At 35.3% G+C, this 24691-nt stretch overlaps 1 protein-coding gene and 1 non-coding gene across 6 annotated transcripts in view; both read right to left on the minus strand.

Annotated features, from left to right (window-relative positions):
- Window positions 1–24691, minus strand: part of COP1 (COP1 E3 ubiquitin ligase) — a 245207-nt gene that overhangs the window by 11989 nt on the left and 208527 nt on the right. The gene's annotated exons all lie outside the window — the stretch shown is intronic.
- LOC121475379 lies at window positions 11446–11584 on the minus strand. Its single transcript, XR_005983741.1, has one exon.

A 24691-nucleotide genomic window follows, 5' to 3' on the forward strand; every position in this document is an offset into this window, starting at 1 on the left:
TATGAAAAACTTAGCTAGGGGTCACTTGAGTGGCTCAGTGGCTGAGCATCTGCCTTTGGCTCATGTCGAGATCCCAGGGCCCTGGGATGTAGTCCCACATCAGGATTCCTGCAGGAAGCCTGCCTCTCCCTCTGCCTATGTCTCTGCCTCTCTCTCCGTGTGTCTCTCATGAATAAATAAAATCTTTAAAAAAAAAATTAGTTAACATCATACGTAATGGTGAAATATTGAACTTTCTTTCCCAGACTAGAAGGGAAGGACGTTTGCTTTCACCATATCTATTTGGCACTATATTAGAGGTCCTCAGTGTAATAGTCAAAAAGAGAAAGAAAAAGCACACAGATGAGAAATGAAGAAGTAAAATTGTCTTTATTTATAAATGACATGACTACCTATGTAGAATAGCTTAACAAATCTTCAAAAAAGCTGCTAAAACTAATAAACCGATCTAGCAGGGTTGTCAGATAGGATGTCATTACTTAAAAAATCAATACAGCTCTATAAATTAGAAATGAATAATTAGCAAACAGATACTAAAAAGACACCATTTATAATGGCATCAAAAACATGATTTAGAGACAAGTCTAGAATATGTGTAAGACTTACACACTGAAAATTATAAAACAATGTTGAAAGATATCAAAGAACATTCAAAGGAAGGGACAGATTACCATCTTCATACACTCCCATAAAACAAGAATGGTTTTATGTGTAAGCCTTGGTACTCACGATGATAAACATTTTTTTAACCAGAAGAAAGAGAACTATTAAACAAAAATCAGAATATAGCCCTTTTCTTATTTTTTTCTCAAATGTTAAGCATTATGTTAAATGGGCTTCTCCTCAATAAGTAATTCGGTTGGGGAAAAAAATGGGAAAAAATTTTATGTTAACAAATCTGAATATTTAAACCAAGTAGAAAAATTCTTACAAAAAAACCACCAAAACTGAGCAAAACATGAATCATCTGACAGGTATTAAAAAAAAAAAAAAGTCAACTGTCAAAAACTTTTTATCCCTCAGACTTGTATGACCCTATCTACAAGTTCAGTCAAATATTCAAGAACAGAGTACTTCCAATATCACACATATTGCCCACAGAAAAGAGGACTCCTTAATTTGTTTCATGAGATTTAATATAATTATGAAATCAAAATGTGATGAGAACAATCCAAGAAAGGAAGGTCAATGTTATTTATGAAAACAGATGGAAAAATCCCAAATGAAATATCAGCAGGTCAATTTTAACAATATATATGAATAATACATCTTGACCAAGTTGGTTTTATTCCAATGATGTAAGATTGATTTAACATTAGAAATAAATTATCCCATCAATATTTAAAAGATAATTATTACATCATCTTCAATAGGTACAAAATAAAGCAATAATATACTACAGCTTCATTTATGATGAAAACTCTCTGCAAGCTGAAAATTCAAAGAAACTTCTTGTAAGTTTTCTACGAAAATCTTACAGCAGAAATTATACATAATCATGACATATTCACAAGTTTTCCCTTTTGTGAGTAACAAGATGAAGATGCGACGGATTATCACTTCCACTCAGCATTATACTATAGGTCCTGGCCATCAAAATAAAGTGAAATGAATAAAATTAGGTACAAAATTGGGAAAGTAGAGATTAAACTTTCATTACTTGTGGATCACATTATTATGCACATAAAATATTCCAAGAATGTAGAAATAGATAATTAAAATTAGTAAGAAAGTTAATATGCTGCTGGATTAAAAAATGGGGAGAGTAACATACCATTCCTAAGAGGTCATAGTGACATCTTTCCTTCTCTCTCTAATATTTACTGGTTTACTTGAACTGGTAATATATAAGGTGGTAAAAATTCAAATAGTACAAAGAATAGGAGAAAAGTATCTCTCATTCCCTTTTTCTGAGTCTCTGAAGCAACTACTGTGATCAGAAGTGAAATCTTTCCAGATAGGGTAGCTATCTGGAAATATTTCCAGTGGCTCAGCAGTTTGGTGCCTCCTTCAGCCCAGGGTGTAATCCTGGAAACCCGGGATCGAGGCCCACGTCAGGCTCCCTGCATGGAGCCTGCTTCTGCCTCTGCCTGTGTCTCTGCCCTCTCTCTCTCTCTCTGTGTGTCTCATGAATAAATAAAATAAAATCTTTAAAAAAAAAGGAAAGAAAAGAAATCTTTCCAGGTAAACTTAGCATTGTTACTGTGAACTTCAACACTATAGTAGGATCAAGCACACCTTCAGGGCTTTCTCAACATATAGAAGAATCATAAGTTTTCTATCTGGTGATTCTACTCTCTCCTTACCTTGTCTAACTTTCAGGTAACAAACAACCTTACTTTCAACTTGGGATTTCATCCTTTAAAGTGACAAGCCACATTTTATAAGCCCCTTGATTACCTAAGAGAAGTCTGTCTCTAGGTTTCTCTTACAGAAGGAGTAACTCCACAGAGCTCACTTCTATATTTCTGTACATATTATTAATTGGTCCTCAGGATGAAATGGACCTGACTATATAAGACAAGCTGTATCCTTAAAATCAAATTAGCAAACCATATGGACAAAAATACACTATATAGTTAGAGTGACAAAGTGGAATGAATAGTCATTGGGGTCACAAACACTTTTCAGATCACCAGTCTAAGATTTCCAAACTAGGTTATCATGAACAAGTTATTAAACCTCTCTAAATCTCTGTCTTCTCGACTGTAACATAAAACTGAGTTAATAGAGCTAATGAAAGGAAGGGAACAGAGAGTTGTTATTAAATAAAACACATCTATAAATATCTGGAACAGAACATGTATCTTTGTTAAGTAAGCATTGTTAGGAGAAAGTCGATTCTTTTTTTTTTTTTTTTTTTTTAAAAGAGAGTGTGTGGGGAGGGCAGGGGGAGAGGGAGAGAAAAAATCTTAAGCAGGCTCCACACCCAGGTCAGAGTCTGACTCAGGGCTTAATTTCGCCATCATGAGATCATGACCTGAGCCAAAATTAAGAGTCATTTGTCTGGGCCACCCAGGCACTCCAAATGAAAGTTCTTCTAATTCCAGGTAAGAGTTTAGAAAAAGAAGGTAGCCAAACTGTCAAAAATCCTGAGAGTATGAAAAAATTGTAATAATGGGTTCTTGGATTTGGCATTAGATGACCTGGTAACCTCAAAGGCAACTCTGTCTGAGGTTCAGTCTATAGCAGTAGGGGCCTTTGCATAAGTTCCTACAGCTAACTCAGTCTTTAGAACTTGGCTTTTACACAAGTTTCTGGAAAAAGCTTTCCCTAATCTCCAAGGTGATAAGGTAGTTACCTTCCTCTCTTCAAATTGCTTCCATAGGAAGAATAAATGTCGATTAAGCACTTTCATATCATGATAGTGGCGGCTTCAGTATAAAGTTTATTAATTTCATGCCATTTTATTCATGTATCATTATCCATCCATTTATCATTAGGGTAGATATTATGTCAGGTATTCTGCTATGTACTAAAGTTCTGAAGATGAGTAAAAAATGAAGTCTGATCTTGAAATTAAAGAGTAAGAGGGCAAATGGACTTTGTTTTTTTTGTTGTTGTTGTTAAAGATTTTATTTATTTATTCATGAGAGACACAGAGAGAGAGGGAGAGTCACAGACAGAGGTAGAAGCAGGCTCTATGCAGGGAGCCCGACGTGGTACTCGATCCCGGGTCTCCAGGATCATGCCCTGGGCTGAAGGTGGTGCTAAACCGCTGAGCCACCCGGGCTGCCCCAAAGGGACTTTGAAATAGAAAACTACTCCTTTATTGTCAGAAATATATTTCACAGGGACAACTGAGGAAGCAAGAAGGAAGTGTCCTCTCTGGGAGAGAGAAGAACGGTTTCATATATAAAACCACAAATGGAACATGAAAAAGTAACAGCTACAACTACTCAAAATAAAAGGGTATTTTAGACAAAGGGACATAATCCTACAAATGCCATGAGATTGGGGGGAAATGGTGTTTAAAGATGATGACAAATTATGAGTCAATTTGTGTATTAGTTGATTAGATGAAAACCAACAGGTTGGAATAAACATGTAAACTAACTCTCTCACACCAGAGTAAGGATTTTACTTATGGACAAGTAATCAATGGCAAGGAAAGGACAGAATTACTTTTTTTTCTAATACTGTTCTATTCCCTCAGTGATGTCCCACTCCCCTTCTGTGCCTCCCCCAGTCACCTAGAGTCACTGTCTTTAGTTCTATCCCTTAATAAAACTCTTAAATCCACATCTATTAAGTTAAATAAGGGAAATTCTTACAAAAAGCAGAGAAAAAAAAAAAAGGATGCAGGTGGGAGACACTACCTATTCTCAAACATATTTCAAAGTTGTTTTTTTTTTTTTTTTTTAAAGTAGGCTCCAAGTCCAACATAAGGCTTGAACCCATGACCCCAAGATCAAAAGCTGCATGCTCTACTGACTGAGCCAGGTAAGCATCTTTTAAACTTTTTTTTTTAAGTGAATATACTGAAACACTTTTATTATGATGAGGATTTTCTTTGAAAGAGAGAGAGAGAAAGAGAGAGAGAGAGAGAGGGTGATAGGGGGTACATGGAGATGGAGAGAGAGAATCTCAAGCAAACTCCTGTATGAGCATGGAGCCATATCAATATGGGGCTCTATTTCATGACCCTGACTGCGACCAAGAATTGGACACTTAACTGTGCCACCCAGGCACCCCAATATAGTGAAAGACTTCTAAATAAACAGGTTTGTAATTTGTGAGTCTAACTTTAACATTTTTTTTTTAAAGATTTTATTTATTTATTCATGATAGACATAGAGAAAGAAAGGGGCAGAGACACAGGCACAGGGAGAAGCAGGTTCCACCCCGGAAGCCAGACGCGGGACTCGATCCTGGGACCCCAGGATCACGTCCTAGGCCAAAGGCAGGCACTAAACCGCTGAGCCACCCAGGGATCCCCTAACTTTAACACTTTCAAAAGGAAACTGAATACAGAAAAAAGTACTGATTATTTAATAACCTACCTAACTAGACCATATCCAATCTTCTCTCAGTATAATGCACTCCACACACTGCTATGAAAATATTCTCATGTGATAGTTTCATCTTCCTGAACTGATGCCTACACAAGAAAGCTCATACTTCTGTTTTCAGTATGGCATTCAAAACTATGTAATCTGGAACTTCTCTCATTTCCCAACAGGATTCGACCTCACCTTTTTCCTTTAGACTATTCTATTAGAAGTTTCTTAAACACTGATTGCAGTTTCTCTCATCTATAGCTTTATTCACACTGTTCTCCAGGCTGAAGACAGTGCAGCAAGAAAAGTGTTGGTTTTGGAGCCACGCAGAGCTGGATTCAAATGCTAACTCTACTACTCCTTATTTAGTTGTGTTATCTTTAGTGATTCAGTTAAATTCTCTGAGCCTTAATTTCACTTGTAAACAAAGGTCAAAAGTATATACCTTAAAAGATTCATGGTGATGACTTTGAATTAAGATAGCACTTAGTATGTAATGCCTGGCTGATACTAAAAAGATGCTGGTCTATGATCTTCTGACCAGGCATGTCCTTTATCTCTGTCTTAGACCTTCTGAAACCCTGTATGCCTTTATGAAGTCCAGCACAAAAGCCAATATCTACATAAAGTCCTCCATAATTCTACCAATTAAAAGTAATCTCTCCTCACCCAGGGTCAATACTTCCAGTGGTAATTCTCTTATAAGGATTTCTTTCCTTCAGGCTTATACCACAGTTGTTTATAAATAATTCTATTGGGTTGTAAATCATCTAAACATGTTTTATATACTTAGGAATGTACTTTATATATTGCAAAATTAAAATCTAATGAATTAAAACAGGTACAAGTTGTCCAGTTATATGGGTTAATGTAGAAAGTGTTGAAAATGATGACAGCAACATTTATTATTTATTGGTCATTAACCTGGAGTTTTTCACTATCTCAATACTTTCCATATATTTTCTGTATCTCAATAGTTTCCATATATTTTCTAATTTTGTTCCAAAATATTAAGTAGAAGATCCTATTATTCTGATTTCATAGAAAACAGAGATATACAAAGGTTATTAACTTGCCCAAAGCCTCAGAGCTAGTATTAAGTGGCAATAGGAAGCCAATCTGGCAACCTGACTCCAGGACTCTTAATCAGAACACCACCCTAAGACAAAAGTTATAAACAATGCATGCCTCCTCCTACCCCATGGATGTTTAAAAGCACGACCTTGACAAATAAGGATCTCAAAAAATTCTGAAACATTTTCTCCCCCAAAGCAACTTTACAGTCTGTGTTGTAAAACTAAGGAAGGCAAGTACTTTGAAGATCTTACTGGGAGAAAAACAAAGCTAAGACATACCATCTTTGAGACAGAGTCCTCCTTTCAGGTGATAGAACGCCATTACCTGAAATCCAAGAGCCGCAGTGGGGACAGCAGTAAGACTTAATATAAGTGGTCGGTCCTCAACACTTTGTCCTACAAGCACTGCATTTTCTTCTTAAAGTGTCTGCTAAGTTAAAACTGTACATCCATTTAAATCCTTCAGACAAATACTCAATATGATGAAACAGGTAAAACACTATGTACAACAGAGAGAATCTGTTGTACTCTCCCTAGAGGACATAGAACACGAGGAAGATGCCTGAATTTAAGATCTTCCTTAAATAAACATAAACAAAGAAGTATATACAATTTTGAGGTTAACCAACCAGGTTTCAGTCTATATTGTATCTGTTAAATTCCTTAATTTTCTTTCCATAGAATTTTTTTGCCTAATTTGGCATTCTCTTTCTTTAATGAACAGATAGCTTTTCTTCTCATTGCCAGAATAGAGTGTTAATTTGGAGTGAGGACTGCAGTGTCACTTCAAATAAAAGATCATATATACTTTAAGCTCTTTTCATACCAAAATTATAAATATATAATAGGGACTTTTGCCTCATTTTTTTCTCTTTGGTGTGGGATGGAAGAGTAGTGATATATTCAAAATGTATCTGGAAAACTGAAATGGCTTCTCTTCATGTATGAGTTCATGGACTCTGTACACTGTCAAATCTGATTTTCACTCAGGATCCTGTAGCAACCAAACACTTTAAATTGAATTTGACCTTTCAGTTTTTCTGTTGATGCATGATCTAGAGTTGCTTTATGAACATCCTCTTCCTCTCCCTTGAGTTGACATGCAAATATAACATGCAGAGATTTTTAAGTTTTTCTTCTATCAATGCTCTTGTTAAGTGATGGTGTTCAGAAAAAAAAAAAAAAAAAGTGATGGTGTTCAGTTATCCAGTTTCTTCAATCCTTTTTATTTTCTTCAAATCATCCCAAAACCTTCATAAACTTTCCCATGGTACCCTCTAACTTAAATACAAAAAAGACAAAATACACAACGTGCTAGCATTTGTTGCTTCATTTTCTTGTGCTAGAGTGGCTTTCCTGACATACAGAATCATTATTTTATTAAAACCACTCTTTAATAAAACCACCTTCTCTTTTATCAAGTTCATAATTGTTTTTGCATCTCAGAGTTACATGCATTTCACTTTTATCTGAATATGAGTCATCAGGAGAATCCTCCACTAGTGTGTGTTCATTTACACACACATTTATACAGCCATAAATCTATGCTGTACATGGACAGTATGTGAGACCCAAAGATAATCAAATCAAAGATAATCAAACATTACAAAAGGATCTCCAAAGATTTTTAAATAAATGCCATTTGTAAGCCTGACAGTTTCTTTTTTGTTTCTTACCTTCCTTTTAGCATGTGGTTTTTCTGAACTGACTTCATAAATATATATGTAAATAAGTCTAGGAAAAAAAATGAGCACAAACCTATAATCTATTAATCTATCAATAAGAGGTCCTGCTCTTTAAACTGAAATGTTACAGTTACCCCTCCCTGCCTTCTATTATAGAGGATCTTAGGCTGAATTACTTGTTTCAATTGAGTTTGTAAGACAGACAATAAATGAATTCTGTGATCTTACAAACTAAGATTCTCTTTTTATTATTGTCTCATTTTACTACCTTAAAAAACCAACCTTTTATCATTATCACATAACCAATTGTTGAACACTACAGGCCACTTACTGTGCTAAGGAGTTTATATGAATTATTTCACTTAGTCTCCACATAGCAGTCTTATTGAGGAAAATATTATTTTCATCCTCAATTTACAAAGAAGAAACATACACATATACACAGTTATAGAATAGCAAAGCTGTGAATCAACGTATGAAGACTGATACGATACACCAATTGCTGGTTTGTAGCATACTGATTTAATAAGCTTATCACACGCAGGGCCTCAACCCAAATTTATACAATCAGTATGAAAGGAGAAAGGGGTCTTAGGTGAACATTTGGTATCTAAGGGAAAGCCTCAGCTCTTATATATTATAATGAATGTTACATTTCAAACTTCATATACGTAGAGTTCTTTCTCTTCATGGAATCTGGTCTTTTATGGATCTCCCCAGAAGTATGATTTCAAGTAATATCACTGGAGAAATGGGCTTGCCCCAGAACTAAAGTGGAAGCGAGTGTTCTATAATCAGTATCTAAGGCCGTGCCAGTACTATACTCTTCCCAGCCAATCCCAATTCAAGATCTGGGAGATTCTGGAGTTTCCTTATCACAAGGAAATCCTTTCAAGATTATCCAGTTAAATCCAAATCCTCTCTTTCCTCTGCACTGTTGTCCTTGCTGAAGATGGTACTGGGCTCCTATCTAAGCCTAATGTATAAAGATTATTAAGAACAGAATGATATAATCCACGATTAATAAAATAGGTAATTACTTTAATTTAATAAAGTATATTATCTTCATCACATCACACTGCATTTTTTTTCATTCAAATACATGTTCTTATAACTAACTTACCTAATAAGAGGAAAAATATTACTCTGCCAATTAAAAGGACTTCTAGATTTGGTGGCTTATATTTTCATATTTAAAATTTTTAAGCTTTTTAAAATAAAATTTTTCTGAATGAACTGTGGAAACATCCTATAATGAAGATATTTCTATAATCAATCTAAGACAAAGTGGACCAGATTTTTTTTTTTTTATGGTAAACTTATGATGCTCTCAGTGCTGGATATTTCCTGTATCTATAACTAGATTTAATAAAAAATAGTACTAATCAGATAGAAGACATAAATGCATATAAAATTCAAATTTTATCTAAAGGTAAAAGCACTTAATGTGATCATGACTATAAACATCAAATATTAGGGACGCCTGGGTGGCTTGGTGGTTAAATGTTTGCCTTCGGCTCAGGGCATGATCCTCAGGGTACTGGGGTCGAGTCCCACTATTGGGCTCCCTGCATGGAGCCTGCTTCTCCCTCTGCTTATGTCACTGCCTCTCTGTGTGTCTCTAATGAATAAATAAAATCTTTAAAGACAAAAAAATAAACACCAAATACCAGCCCACTAAGTTTTACCACTGGATCAGTCTCTACATGAAAAACATTTTTTTTTCCTACATGAAAATTTACATTGATTAAAAATGATATGGTTATAAACTGCTCCTCTCTTTGGGAAAATGACCCTATACATGTATAGAGATTGATCTACGATTTCTTTGTAGGAGTTCTTCTAAGATGTTTTACCATTTTGAAAGGCTAACAATACAGCAACAACTTAAGACTTCAAAGTAGTCAAAAATCATGTCTAAGTGTCAATTTAGAAATATATGTGTGTAGACAGAAACACATACACATATACATACCCAGGAAGACACTGGAGACTCACCTCCAGCAGAATCACCAGACTGTCATCCCTCCTCCCTGTCTCAAACTTATTTTTTTCCTGTTAAGACCTTCTTATATTTGGTATCCGAAAAAGTTGTGTTTACATTTAGAGTAAACATAACAGAAACTGTTCTCAGGGGTGGATATTAAAACTATTTAACGACACCGACCTATCAGAAAAAAACTAATATAGCTATACCATTACTTAACTGATTGTCCCTGATTTTAGCACATCCCTGGCTATAAATGTAGGTTATAATTCTATTTAATCTTTAAGTATAAAGTAAAGACACAAATATTTCATCTTACAATAGGATTTAAAATTCATATTGTGAAGATCAAATTCTGAGCTTCCTCAAGACCTCAAATAGCAAAGAAGATGTATAATTGATGGTGCTGGTGCAATGTACAAAATACTTGTCTTCACATTCAAGTAAATCCATCTCTAATTACTATGTCAGCTTTGATTTGTTATATATTTTTATTTATTCATTCATTCATTCATTCATTCATTCATTCATTCATTCATTTATTTGAGAGAGGGCGAGCACAGGCTAGGGGAGGGGCAGAAAAGTAGACTCCCCACTGAGCAAGGGAGCCTGACACAGTACTTGATCCAAGCCTTCCAGGATCACAACCCAAGCCAAAGGCAGATAGATGCCTGACTGAAGCCACCCAGATGCCCAAGATTTTAATTTCTTGTGTAAAGAAGTAGAGCACAAATAATGTAAGTGAGAGGCACCTGGGTGGCCTTTGGCTCAGGTCATGACCTCAGGGTCCTGGGATGGAACCCTACAACAGGCTCCTCACTCAGGAAGTCTTGTCCTTCTCTCTGCCCCTCTCCCTACTTATACACACACACTCATTCTCTCAATAAAATCTTTTTAAAAAAATAATATGAGTACAAACTCTTAAAATGATTCATCAAAACGAAGATAAGAGTAGACTAATGACTTCCAAACAGTTTAGAAAAATAAGGCTACTTATTCAATATCTGTCTGATCCAGTAACTGCCCAGAGTAAGAAGTATATGGGGATTTCAGAACCACAAACAAGGACAGATCCCCACGCAATTAGTTATAAATAAACCCCTTGTGGTTTGCTTACAAGCACCCTGGTGCTATTCATTAGCAAATGCTACTGCAGCTCCTTCCCCTGCTGACAGCTGCCCCCGACCTGGCCCCTCAGCCCCCTCTCCCCTGCTCACAGAACACACACACTAAGAAAACCTAAGATTGCAAGTTTAGTACTAATAAGTTAATACTTAGTAGCTAGCTTTGCCCTGGTAATAAGCATTCCTAAAATTTGTTACAGACTTAAAAGTTTACATAAACTGTGTTTGGAAAAATTGCTTTCTTAATGACAAATCAATTCCTAATGAGAAAAACTTCATGAAAGCTACCTCTGATTAGCTTCCTCATATCTAAAGACCTCTACTGATAGCCCTGATGAGTTAGTCAATGTGATCTCTCATGAAAAATAGTATTTCTAAATTCATTCCACTTCCTGGCTGTAGGTTCCTGAATTCAACAAGCAATACCTAATCTTAAAACCATAAAATATTTAAAAACCAGTTAAGATGGATGCAGAAGTAAACTTACTTGGTTGTCTATTAAAAACCCAGTACACTTAATTGGCTGAAAGAGTAAACAAAACAGAAAGCCGCACTTGGAATGCTGGTTTTAAGGTTGTATGGAGGGGAACGATCAGACTTAGCCAGCTGTCCTAAGCCAGACAGAGACCTCCATGTTTATGTAGGATCACTGCAATTTGTAGACAAAAGGCAGTTTTTCCATTTGTCCACATGGTTGGTTACAGGTTCCATTACTGGTGTGTTTCATTATTAAGAAACCTTTAGTTATCCAGTCTTTTCTATACCAACTTCCCACCTGTAAGAGGTTCTCATTTAAATACATGTTAATGCATTCAAATAAACTATAAGGGAAAAAAAAAACAGGATTCAGAGAGATATTACAAAACAAACCATTAAAAAAACAAACAGCATATAAAATCAAAGTGATCTTTAGGCATAAAGGTTGTCAAGAACATATACAAGAGAAGGAGGACTGAGATACACATAGAAAAAATCACATACATCCACCACCTTTCCTTCATTTTCAGTGCTTTCCAAACTCTTCTCCTTACCCAGCCCTAATCAACTTAATCTTCCTTGCCACATAACAACTCAAATATTATCATTCAACAGCCACAACTTCCCTCACATACCAATACCTATGAACTCTGGATGCTCTCCTGAATAAAGTGTGAAAACAATGTGCTTGCAATCATGTATATCTGACAGAAAACAATTACTCCATACTGCCGATCAATACTGTGGAGGGCCTCTGACCACGGAACTGTGCATTTCTAAGGGTGCTATTTGCAGAATTCCTCCAGAAAACTCTGGCAAAAACTGTTTCAGAAGATCTGTACTACTTTAGGGATACCATCTAACACAGGAGAAACAGCAATGCATTTAAGACATGGGGACCTGGACTGCATTTTGGTTTTGTCATAGTACTGGCTTCATCTTCTTGGAGACTCAATTTTTTCAACTATAAGGCCGTAATTTTAGGTACTTCACAGAATTTTTATGAAGACTCAAAGAAAACATAGTAAAGTATTTAACCAAAAAGGAACTGGCATATAATAAGCACCAAATAAGTGGCAATTCTTTTATTTAAAAAAGGATTTCATTTATTTATTCATAAGAGACACAGAGAAAGTGGCAGAGCCATAGACAGAGGGAGAAGCAGGCTCCTTGCAAGGAGCCTGATGCAAGACTGGACCCCAGGACCACACCCTGAGCTGAAGGCAGATGTTCAACCACTGAGTCACCCAGGTGTCCCAGTGGCAATTATTCTTAATAAAATACTATAACCTAAATTTCTTTAAAAAAAAATTTATTAATTTGAGAAAGAGAGTGAGAGAGAGTGAGAGAGCAGGGAGGAGGGGCAGAGGGAAAGGGAGAGAAAAACATACATAGACGCCATGCAGACCTTGGAGCTTGATGTAGGGCTCAATCTCATGACCTGAAATCAGGACCTGAACCAAAACCAAGAGTCAGACACTTAACCAAATGTGCCACTCAGGTGCCCCAACCTAAATTTCTTTACAGGGCAGCTGGGGGCACCAGGATGGGACAGTTGGTTAAGCATCTGCCTTTGGTTCAAGTCATGATCTCAGGGTTCTGGGGTTGAGTCCCACCTTGGGCTCCTTGCTCAGTGGGAAGTCTGCTTCTACCTCTCACTCGGCTCCTCCCCCCAGCTGGTGTGCTTGCTCACACTCTCTCAAATAAACAAATAAATAAAATCTTAAAAAAATAAAAAGGCAGTTGTCTGAAGTATGACTATCCTAGTATATCAGAGTCACCATATTCATGATCTTATAAAATTGATTAAAAACATCAAGTAGAGGGTGCCTTACTGGCTCAGGTCATGATCCCAGGGTCCTGGAATTGAGTCCTGCATCAGGCTCCCTGCAGAGCCTGCTTCTCCCTCTTCCTCAGCCTGCCATACCCCCCTGCTTGTGCATTCTCTCTCTCGCTGTCAAATAAATAAAAATCTTTAAAAATAAATAAAATAAACAACAAAATAACATAAAGTAGGCTTCCTAGAGGTTAAGTATTTTTAAATTTTATCTTAACTCTTTCCTAGAAAACTAATATCTTATTATGACAGCTACTGGGTTTGTTTGTTTGTTTGTTTTTTTTAGTTTTTTTTTTTGCTTTTGTTTTTGTTTTTTGTATTTTTTTGCTTTCAAAGTAGAAACAAGGAATAACACAGGGCCAACACTAAATATAGTACAACAATTAGAGAAGAATATACTTGAATGGCAGCTCGTAAAGTACATTCTATAGGTGCATCAGTAGCTGTTAAACAACAGAAAACAAGGAGAGGAGATGGTTAACAGAGCAACAAAAAAGTAGAAATTGAGCTGGGCAAGGATGAGAGGATAATTTATGTAAGTGGGAGAGGAAGAACAAGGCAATACAGAAATTTTTAGAATAAAATGACTTGGGAGAAGATACAGCCAGGAGGAAATAAGGATGTTAATATGTCAAAGTTGGAAGGAAAAATCAAAGGAATGGCATTTCATAATAAATTTCTTTTGGTTTTATAGAATAAATTCCTGAGCTCAATGAGTGATTTAAAATGACCTCATAGCAGGGCATCTGGGTGGCTCAGTCAGTCAAGCATCAGATTCTTGATTTAGGCTCAGGTCATGATCTCAGGGTCTTGAGATTGAAACCAGTGTCTGGCTCTGCACTAGTCACAGAGTCTGCTAGAGATTCTTTCTCTTTCTCTCTCTGCCCCTCCCCGACAACTCACTCTTTCCCTCTGAAATAGATATCTTTGAGTTGACCTCACTTATTTTTGTGGCCATTTAGAGTTTCTGAAAATTTAAATGAAATTTGATAATTCAGTAAATACTTTTAAAGCAAATATATAAAGAGAAAAAAAGCTCAACAATTGATACTTTATAGTATTTTGTCACTTATGAATCCATGAGCAGTGTTAAAAATAAAGAGTCTGTAGCTTCCAAGTTGGTGAACACATCCAAGTGATAGGAAGATAGCTTGTCCAGAATAGGCATGAAAGTTCTATTCTCCGCTGCTGCCACCACGACCATCGCCAGTAGCTTTTCCTATGCATCTTTTCCATTTGGCATTCCCTGAGTTGTATCTTTTATAGTAAACTGGAAAATGTTTAGTCAAATTTGGCTGATTAAAAACCAGGACATGCTACTCTTTGGGAGACAGATCTTTGACTCCAGGTTTAAGACCCTGACTTACTACAAGCACTACAAGAATGCTCTACCTCTTATTTGTGCTACTGAGGAGAACAGAAAAAATCCCAGGCTATTATTCAACGTTCCCCCTGGAGTTGGGTCTTTCCAACATCTTCTAAAGTGACCAACTTCCTAATGTGGCTCTTGGAAGGGGTTTGAGATGATAATATCTGATCACTCCTGTGAAACGAAGAACAGATCTGTGTGGCCACTGCTAGAAACACTGGTTTTCCCCCTTAGCAAATGGATACATTACTGGATCTCTACAGATTTCCACGGTGGGATCAACACTGGATATGTTGGGAATGGAATCTTTGTTTTCCCATGTAATTTTAGGATATTTAATAAAAAGAAAGAGAATTATGCATTCCATAAAGAAACAACAACAACATGAAGGTTCCTGGGTCTCACACTCTTTGAAACTTAGTAAGTCTGAGGTTTAGAAACTTGCATTTTTAATACAAAACCCAGGAAATTAATCATTCTGAAGTAGATAATCAGTAAGACCATACTTTGAAAAAACACCAGTATAGATACTGGAGACTATCTATAAATGTTGAGTTCAAAGAAAGGAGAAGTCTGCATTTTTCTGCTATTGGTCAAGGGGTAGGTGAGAGTAAAGTGGAAAGATTTCCTTGTTAATTAAAAAAAATATATTACTGGATGCCTATTTACCTGATCCAATGCAAGGCCAAGACAAGATCAAGATGAACAGGATAAGAGTGTTTAACCTAATGAGGCTTTTAAATTAAATGAAAATGATTATATATGTAAAGCTAACTTTAATACTTTTACATAGTCTATATAAGTTTATTTAGTTAAAAAAGATATTACATTCAGTACTGGAATTTGAAATACAGAAGTGGTTCACAGAAATTTAGTAGAAAATTTAACCTCACAAATGGAAATCTATGAGAATTTAAAATAAATAAAATAAAATGGGAAATTGAGAAGTAGGCTGTTACCTATGCTAGCGTGGTTTTACATGTACTAGCAAGTAAATGTCCTATTCTCTTTTCTTTCACTCTCCTATTTCCATATTTTAAATTAGTCCATAACAAAGGAAAATACATGATATTAGCACAACTTCACAGAATGAAGTTCTGACCTCTTCACCTCTATTTTCAAGTGGTATTATAGTTGCAAAGGATTCGAGTAAGACTGAGGTAAAGAGTGGGATAACATAACACAATGAAAAATCAGATGTTGACTTTTATTGCATGCAGAGTTACAAGTTCTTAAACGTCACGCATTTTTCAGTATTTATTGTTTATGAAGTAATGGGAAGAACTAAGAGCTATTCTGATAGAACAATTTCTAAGACTTAGAGTTACAGAAAAATATAGTGGACTTCCTTGTGAAGCAGGAGGCTCCTTGTCACCAGAAGTATTCAAAAAAATTGAAGGATATCCCATTAGAAATGTGATAGAATTCATTTCTACATTGGGGAAAAGATAAGGAATCTAATGGTAGTAGTCATCTATCCAATGAACACTCTGCTTCTTCTGTGGCTGCAAAATCAGCAATGAACTTCCTGTCTGATGATATAATATGTAACAAACAAAAGAACAGAAAAGAGCATCTGGGCACAGTGAGCGGCAAGAAAAAATACACAGGGTAAACAAACAAATTCTTAATAAGGTGTTTGAGGGTATTTAATCAGTTCAGTGTTGCTGGAGAGAAAAATGTGCCTATGCAAGTGGCAGGTGATTGTGCTGAAGAAGTAAGTGTTAAATGTCATGTAAAAAGCCTAGATTTTATTCTGTAACCACCAGGCATTTTAAACGGCACAGGTAAATTAGCCTGAGACTACTAGGTGATGGCAGGGGATGATGAAAGCCTGAATTAGTAGGGGTAAGTGGCAGAGTGTCAAGGGACAAAATAGAGGATGGATTCAAGATTTTTTTTTTTAAAGATTTTATTTATTTATTCATAGAGACACACAGAGAGAGAGAGGCAGAGACACAGGCAGAGGGAGAAGCAGGCTCCATGCAGAGAGCCCGACGCGGGACTTGATCCAGGGTCTCCAGGATCACGCCCTGGGCTGCAGGCGGCACCAAACCGCTGCGCCACGCCGGGGCTGCCCTGGATTCAAGATTAAAAGGATAATGAGATCATATTTGTGCTTAGACACACACGGAACTTGTTTTTACATTTCTAAGATCTTCCATAATGGTCAAAACTTTGCATTTGTATAGATTTGATTGTAAATTTATAGAATGACAAAGAATAGGGGTGCCTGGGGGCTCAGTTGGTTAAGCATCTGCCTTTGGCTCAGGTCATGATCCTGGAGTCCCAGATTAAGCACCACATCAGGCTCCCTGCTCAGCAGGGAGTCTGCTTCTCCTTCTGCCTCTCCCCTCTCTTGTGCACATGTGCACACACGTTCCTTCTTTCTTTCTCTCAAATAAATAAAATCTTAAAAAAAAAAAAAAAAAAAAAAAACAAAGATGGGGGCACGTGGGTGGCTCAATGGTTGAGCATCTGCCTCCAGCTCAGGTAGTGATCCCAGAGTCCTGGGATTAAGTCCCACATCAGGTTCCCTTTAGGGAGCCTGCTTCTCCCTCTGCCTATGTCTCTGCCTTTCTCTACGTCACTCATGAATAATAATAAAAAAAAATACTGAAGGATTGTATTTAATAACATTTTAAAAATTAATCCAGTATTTTCCATGTTGTAGTAAATTGTAGCAATAGTCTACATTGTCTGAATTTCTATAGAAATCTCCTTGGTTCATAATAGAATACCAAACTGGCATAAATACATCTTCACACCTATCATTTACATACAAAAATTCTGGCAAACTTTATAGACTTTCCTTATTTGAGACTAAATAATTAAAAATCCTAATGGGTTAAGATGTTATATCTATTTTCCTCACACTTTAAAAATTCTTGTCGCTGGCTAAACAGGTCTTGAGAATTATTAGCAAACACATTTCAAATAGAGAATTTAATTGCTACTACCAATTCAATACCAAATTGCCTTTTGTAATTGAGATTGCTTTTGTCACTAAACTAAATGATTACATGTCATACAGCAGGGGAGGGGTAGGTTACAAATGAACATATGTTATAAACCATATTTCACAAGAGGTAATTATCTCTAAAATATTTTAAGAAGGGCAGCCTGGTGGCTCAGCAGTTTAGCGCCGCCTTCAGCCCAGGGCCTGATCCTGGAGACCCGGGATCGAGTCCCACATCAGGCTCACTGCATGGAGCCTGCTTCTCTATCTACGTGTGTCTCTGCCTCTCTCTCTCTAATAAATAAAAATATATTTAAAAAAAATAAAATGTTTTAAGAAATAAAAACTCTATTACTATTAATACAGTTACGAAATATGCTGACAATACACAAATTTAAATAGCAGGAAGTGAGTCTAAGATAATTAAAAGTGACTGTTTAAAAATCTCTGATATCAGGCAGCCTGGGTGGCTCTGCGGTTTAGTACCGCCTTTGGCCCAGGGCATAATCCTGGAGACCCAGGACAGAGTCCCACGTAGGGCTCCCTGTGTGGAACCTGCTTCTCCCTCTCTGCCTGTGTCTCTGCCTCTCTCTCTCTTTGTGTGTGTGTGTGTCTCTCATGATAAATAAGTAAAATCTTTAACAAAAAAAAAGTTCTGAAATTAAAAAAAAAATCTCTGATATCTGTAAAAGTAATACAAGTACTAAAAACTAGAGAGCTCAGCTTAGAGATGGAGAAAGCTGGAAAGAGCAATACCCCTCTGATTACAAGACAAAAAGCTGAACTGTTAATTAATGACATTTCTTGAACCTGTTAAACAACTGAGTCCACAGGCCAAAACAATCTAAAACCAGACAAAACTGGTATGTGCAGGAGAGAGAATGCCAGAGTATTTGCTTACCTGAAACAGAAATAGCTGGGTAAATCAGTAGGAATTTTAAGTTAATGTTTAATGAAATGATACAAGGTAGACAGCATGGAATGAATGTGAGGCCCCCACAACTATAAACACTAGGGATGGAGGAGAAGCATGGTCTTTCAAACTTTTCTTCCATGATCCCCACCAGGGAAGACTGAAGAGAATGTTCATAAAACTTCTCATGTGGTATCAGCTGGAGAAGAGAAGAGCAACCATTTTCTAAAACCATGTAGATGCACACCTACTCCGTCCTCTAAAGAACAAAAGGATTAGTCTGTAGAGAAAAGGGCTGGGGGTGGGAGGTGGAGGAGGTTATAGTATGAGAGCAGTGGCAGAACTGACTGTAGTTGAGGGAAAGGAACAGGAAACAAAATGTTTACTCTGGGGTTGGGGCCAGAACATATGCTAGGCCCAGCATTCCATTTGGAAGATGGGCAGAAATAACTGAAGTTCACATCCCCAGGACCTAGGTTCACAGGACCAGACTTGGGCAGACAATTGATCAAAACTCTCTTCTCATAACCACCCCTACACATAAACAAGCACTAAGGAAAAATAATATATAAAGGAATATAGCAAGGATTGCTACAAGAGACAGATTTGCTCTAAGAAAGAAACAGTGTAAGGGGCAGACCAAAAACCCAGCAGAAAACACGTTTAGAAAAATCCTCTGGCAAAGTAGCCAAGACTCTAAACACAAAGTATTACTAGAATACGGTGCAATGAGGGTAATCATAGCCAGAACAAGGTGTTTTTAAACACCTTAAATCATGACTACATTATTAACACAACCCCCACAATGAAAGTTGGCAGAATGAAAACATGCTCATCCACAGAAAAAAACAAAAACAAAAACAAAAAATACCCTCAGCATCTATTGTCCCGTACAATACATATGGCTTTTTACCAAAAATTATAAGGCATTCAGGAAAAAAAAAATCTGAGGAGATATTAATCATTATACTAGACTCAGGTATGACACAGATGTTGTAACTATCTGAAATGAAATAACCATGATCAATATATTAAAGAGCCCAATAAAAAAGGTAGAAAATGCATAAACTCAGATACTTAATTTCAGCAAAGAAATTTAAACTATCCGAAGGAATAAAAAAGAAATGATAAGAAACCAAAAATACAGTACAGAGTGAACATTGCCTTTAATGGCATGATCACTAGACTTGACAACTCTGAAGGAAAAATAAGTGAACCTGAAGATAGGACAACAGAAATTACCCAAACTAAAACACAAGGGACAATGAAAGTGGGGGAAAAAAAAAAGGAAATAAAACAGGATAAAATAGATAGTCCAAGGGCTGTGGGACAGTATCAAATGCACGAACATATATACATAATAAGCAGAATATCAGAGGTGAGAGAGAATGGGGCAGAAAAAAACACTGAAAAAATAATGACCTAAAACTTTCTAAAATTAATGACAGAAACCAAGCCTAGATACAAAAAGTCCAGAGAACACCAAGCAAGACAAATACCTTAAAACCCATATTTCAGCATATCATTAAGAAACTGCTGAAAATCACAGACAAAGAGTAAATCTGGAAAGGAATCAGAGGAAAAACCAGGACACATTATCTACAAAGGAGCAAAGATAGGGATTACAGCAGACTTATTTTGAGAAACCATGGAAGCAGTAAGAAAATGGAGCAAACATCTTTAAAGAGCTTAAGGGGGGGGTGGGGCTTAAAGGGAGAAAAAAAAAAAGAAAATCCTGTCAATGCAGAGTTCAATATTTAACAAAAACAGCTTTCAAAACTAAAGGATAGGTAAAGATTCTCTTAGACAAAAACAGGGCAATTCACTATCAGAAGACTTCGTCAACAACAAATATTAAAGGAACTTCTTTATACGGAAGGAACAGGATGCAGGTAAGAAACTTGTATTTATACAAATAAATTATGAGCATTGCAAATAGAATAAATGAAGGTAAAATGACTTTTATTTTTAATTGCTCTAAAAGATAACTACCTAAAAAAAAGTAGTCACATAAAAAAAAGTAGTAACACTGTATTGTGTTGATAGCATATATGAAAGTAAAATACAGGAATTGGAAATACAGTGGAGAAGGTTCTTACTCTACCTTTGAAGTAATATTAATACTATTTGAAAACACAGATTACTTTTAAAGATATTATAAACTTCAAGACACTCACTAAAAGAAATTTTTAAGAAAAGTATCAACAGAGGTGATAAAAAGGAGTCATTAGGAGGTAGGAAAATGGTAGATTTTAATCCAAACATTATCAATAATCATACACCAGTTAAAAGGCAGAGACTGAATAAGTAAAAAAAGAGCAAGACCCAACTATATGTCAACTGAATAAAATCCACTTTAAAGATAAATACATAAGTAGATTCAAAGTAAAAGGAAAGAGAAAGACATATCATGCAAATACTAATGAAAAGAAAGTTGATAGCTACATTAATTTCACAGAAAGCAAACTTCAAGAAAAGGAATATTTTCAAGGATAAAGAGAGACATTACCTTATGGGTTATTTCCCCAGAAAGACATAACAATCCTAAATGTATGCACCTAACAATGCTACATTGACATACTTTTGCAGCACTGATAGATCTAAAAGGAGAAAACAAAATTCACAATCACATTTAAGACCTCAATACTCCTCTCTCAATAAGTGATTGAGGAAGGGAGAAAATCAATAATGGTTTTCAACAGATGTCATATATAGGACACCCAGCACAAAAGCAGAAGGGAAGGTATCTTTATTGGATGAGAGTTTTTATATTTTATTGGGATTATATTAATTATCATTAATCTATGATAAACTGAGATGCATACTGTAATTCCTAGAGCAACTAAGGAAAGAAAATAAAAAAATAGTAAAAATTACAACTTCAACACTGAAATGAAAAAGGCACATTGAAAAGCATACCACATAGTACTAAAATATGAACAGAAAAGACAGAGCACAGATAGAAAGCAAATAGCAAAATGGCATATATAAGCCAAACCAGTTTAATATTTGCTTTAAAAGTAAATAATTTAAACAATCAAAAGGCAGAGGTTGTAAGACTGAATAACAAAACATTCAACTGTATGCCATCTATGAAATACACCTTACATTCAAAGATACAAATACATTGAAATTGAAAAGCACTAAGATAATACACCAAAAAAGCTGTTAACCAATAGAAAGCTAGAATGGCTATATTAATATCAGACAAAATATATCTCAAGACCAAAAATATGACAACAGGCAAAAAGGAACATTTCATAATGACAAAAGAGCCAATACACATCAGGGAACTATAAAAATTATATATGAAACATCAGACAAAATTACATAAATCAAAATCTGACAGAATTGAAAAGAGAAATAGAAAACTGAACAATTTATACCTGGAGATTTCAAAAATCCCCACTCTGTATAACTGATAGACCAACTAGACAAGAAATTAGTAAGATTATACAAAAACTGCAAAACACCATCAACTAAGTTGACCTAATTAACATTTATAGAAGAGTCTACCTAACAAAAGCAGAATACAGATTCTTGTCAAATGCACATGGAACATATTTGAAACCAAGAAACTAATTTTAACCCCCGCCCCAAAGTATAAATCAGGCATTCTTCAGACCACAACAAAATTAAACCAGAAATCAGTAAGAGGGACACCTGGTTGGCTCAGTGATTGAGCATCTGCCTTACACCCAAGGTGTGAGCCCAAGTTCATGGGACTAAGTCCCACATAGGGTTCCCTGTGGAGAGCCTGATTCTCCCTGTGTCCTCATAAAATCTTAAAAAAAAGAAAAAGAAAAAGAAAAAAGAAACCAATAAAGGTAACTGAAAAATCCTCAAATTTGGATATTAAACAATACATTCCACATAACTTGAGGCCAAATAGAAAATATCAAGGGAAATTTTAAAATATTGTGACCTGAATGAAAATTAAAAATTAAAGGAATTATGTACAGGTTCCTTTTGGATGTACTTTTTCAGAAATAGTGGAAATAGGTGGCAAAGTGCTAAGAAAGGATTTTATATACCCTTTGTTCATTAACATTTTATTTCAAATGCTAGGCTGATGACCATTAAAACTTCCCTCTGTACTGATGCTGACCATTGATTTTTCTCTGAAAGTCACAATAAAGCTAGAGTGTATAGCAATTACCTGTTACTCTTTTAACCGACATGCTGATGCTCCAGAATATTTCAAAATACTTTCAAAGAGAGAATGAAAGAGGAAATAAAGTTAGGTGATAAGATATTATGTGCTTTGGCGTTGGTGAATACTACTCCTTTCAACAAATGGATATGTTTTTTGAAAAAATTATGAATATGTACCTATATGTATATATAAATACATGCATGTTTAGAGGGGGAAAAAACAAAAACAGTTCTATTTCCCTAAAAATATGAGTTTAAATTTATACTGGTGAGTCATTTATTTTACAAAGTAGATTGTTGTTTGAGATAAAACTTCAACCAAAATATCACATATATTTTGAACAGTGATAAAGTGGGGAAAAAGAACTAGTAGGCAAATTAATATAATAACCACTTACTTCCAGGACCTCAAATTCAAATTATAATCAATTCACTCAATTAAATTTGCCACCCACCATACTTAAAAAGAATACAAACACAAAACTTAATGCCTTGAATTCCCCATCAGGTGGAATAATCTATTCAAGACATACCTCTTTGATGGGAAAAATCTATAGGTCTCAGTTCAGAACTGAAGTAAACTTACACAAATGAGAAAAAAAAAATCATGTTCTTATTATCTGAGATACTACATTTGAATCACTTTACAATAAATGAGGAAGAAATACTAGATCTAATAGAATATACTGGTCATTAACTTACAGTGTACATAATAAACATGTCTTCCAAATTTTAAAAGGGTAATGTTTATACATAGGCTTTCACTAGGAGGTAAAAACACCCAATTAACAAACAGTAAAATGAAATTATATTTTCCTACTGTTTTGAGAGGAATGGAAACTGAACCTTGCACACTGAAACAAAAAACAACTGAACTGAAATTAACAAGTAACTGCTCATGCAAAATGTATAGTTAGTGTATTTTGTTAACAACTGACTTTTACTAAGTTCCCCAAGTAAAAATCTTCTGTTTATAAACACCTAGGTGATAATGCAGAAAAGACAATTGTTTACACTATAATAAAATTTTCATTTATAAAAACAGAAATACAGAAAATTATAATTAAATTTATAAGAAAATTTACAACTAAATAATTCAATAACCTTTTTTGGTAATTTTCAACCCACATAACATGAAAATTCTATTTCTCATTCTTCTTTGATATTCCCTATAAATACTTTCAGGACCGACCACCAGGCATACTAATTATCAACAAACTATGAGAAAGAATACACAAATTATGGATGCAATCCTTTTATTTCAAAGTAGGAATATTTTACTCTAAACAATTCTTCCTATAAAGCTTATATTAAAACATGTTTTATATTTATTCAGTTATATTAGTAACTTTTGGCATATCCCATAAAATAATAAGCTGGCTGAGATACAGAAGCCCAATTGAAACTTCTTTTCATAAACAGATTTAATATTCTTGATGGCGAAAAGGTGCTTTTTTAATCTTATTGACCTGTCCTTGATCTTTACATGTGAGATTATGTGCAGATTATTTTTTATGGAATTATTTCTATATGTATTTTGTTAAAATAGAAAATCATGAGATTTTAAAAAAAATTTTTAATGTTTAAACTGAAGTATAGTTAATATACTGTGCTATATTAGTTTCAGATGTATGTATGATACAATGATTCAACAATTCTATACATTACTTAGTACTTATTACAGTATGTGTACTCTTTAATCCCTTTATTAATTTCACCTACCTGCCCACCTACTTCACCTCTAGCAATTACCAGGCTGTTCTCTGTATTTAAGAGTCTGTTTGTTTCTTTTGTTCTTTGCTTGTTTTATATTTTTTAAATTCCACAAGTAGAGTCATAGTATTTGTCTCTCTGACTTATTCTACTTACCCTCTAGGTCCATCCATGTTGCTGCAAATGGCAAGATCTCATTCTTTCTTATGGCTGAATAATATTTCATTGTGTATGAATACTACATTTTCTTTACCCATTCATCTATTGATGGATACTTGCGTTGCTTCCATATCTTGCCTATTATAAATAATGCTGCAGTAGAAACATAGGAGTGCATGAATCTTTCTGAATTAGTGTTGTTTTCTTTGGGTAAATATTCAGTAGTATTTACTGGAA

This window comes from Vulpes lagopus, chromosome 1 (genome assembly GCF_018345385.1).
Source record: "Vulpes lagopus strain Blue_001 chromosome 1, ASM1834538v1, whole genome shotgun sequence".
NCBI classification, from domain to species: Eukaryota; Metazoa; Chordata; class Mammalia; order Carnivora; family Canidae; genus Vulpes; species Vulpes lagopus.